Raw genomic sequence first — 1,641 nt, 5'->3', positions numbered from 1 at the left:
TTCTGGCTTCTACTTGCTCCACTCTGTTAGTGATACTCTCATTTGAGTTTTTAATTTGGTTTATAGTTTCCTTCATTTCTAGAATTATTGTTTGATTTTTTTATAATCTCTATCTCCTGATAAAGATGCTTATTTGCTTCTTTTATCTGTTTATGTAATTCATTTTCAATGTGTTCTTTCATTGCTTGAATTTGCTGTCTCATATCCTCTTTAAGATTCCATTCCATCTGTCTAAGGTATTCCTTGAGTTCTTTATTTGACCATTTTTCTGATGCCTCTAGGTCCTCCTGAATATTTAGGCTGTCCTGCATTGTTTGTACACCTTTTCTTCCTTGCTTTTTCATGCTGCTCATGTTACTTCTTGTTCTGTTTGACTGCTGAGTTACTGTTTACTCCTATAAATTTATTTGATGTTTGGGAGGAAAGGTATTAGAAGGGAAGGGAAGAAGTCACTAAAGAGAATGAGAGTAAACAGGTAGAATTCAAAGAAGGGGGAATAAGGAAATTGAAAAGAAATGAAAAGACAAAAGAAAAAATAGAAAAGAAAAAAATATTAAAAATAATCAAAAAAAATTTTTAAAATAAAAAAAATTTTTAAAAATGAAAATGAAAAAAAAAACCCAAATAAAAAAATTTAATAAATGCAGTCTTAGAGTTTGATTAACTTCTCTTCCAGTAGGTGGAGCTGTGCCCACCGGGCCAAGCTTCTCCTCTCAATACGCGGGAACCAATCACTCTGCAGCAGCTCCTCCTCCCAGACTGGGTGGGTCTCCAATCCTGATTGCCTAGGGCCTTTTCTTGTGTCTAGTTACTTCCCCGCTTTTCCTCAAGCCAGGCCCCGCTCACCGGTGACGCTCACCACAATACTGGCTACACGCCAGGACTGGGCACACTCTCCCTGTTTGCCATTCCCTCAGACCCTAAGTTTGTGGAGCTTGGGGCTGAGAACCCTCAGTGTATTTTGCTTGCCATCCAGTAGCCACGCCCCTGGTAGCTGGTGTAAGAGACCTCAGTTTTCAGCACTGGTGGGAGCGGTAGCCGGGGGTCCCGTGCCATGGGTCCTGCACCACTCCTGATTCCCTCGGTCTGATTATCACGCTCACGGGAGAGCTGGGAGGGGCCTTTGAGGTTTCCCCGCTGTGTGGAAAGGGAAGGCTAGGGGGTTACACACCTGTCGCCACCAGTTTCAATGAAGTTATCTCCTCCGCCACATTCTGGTGACATCAGTTCTCTGCCGTGGTGGTATCCCATGCAAATGGCGACAGTTCGTTCCCTTTGCCAGGTGACCAATGCAACGGGTGGGTCCTGACTGGCTCTCCCAAGCCCCGTCTCAATCCTGTGGCCACTGCCTATGAAGGCTCAGTTGGTATTAACCTCCGCAGATTCAGAAGGGCCAACCAGTTGTTTCAGCAGGATCGTTTAGTGCTGAGTCACAGCAGTTTGTCTGCGAGACACAGGCAAATGGGAGCTTGAATTCAGCCGATCTGGGCTCGGTGTGTGTTCTGAGAGGCACAGACTGTTCGCCCCAGATCCACATTAGCTCAGAATTGCCTAGTGATCCTGAGCAAACAGCATTTAGAGGGTTTAAGACTCCCTATGCCCGCGCAGCTGAAGAGGTCAGAGACTTGATCTCTCCGCACC

The sequence above is a fragment of the Marmota marmota genome, unplaced genomic scaffold, assembly GCF_001458135.2.
Source record: "Marmota marmota marmota unplaced genomic scaffold, marMar, whole genome shotgun sequence".
NCBI classification, from domain to species: Eukaryota; Metazoa; Chordata; class Mammalia; order Rodentia; family Sciuridae; genus Marmota; species Marmota marmota.
Note: the sequence above shows the minus strand (reverse complement) of the source record.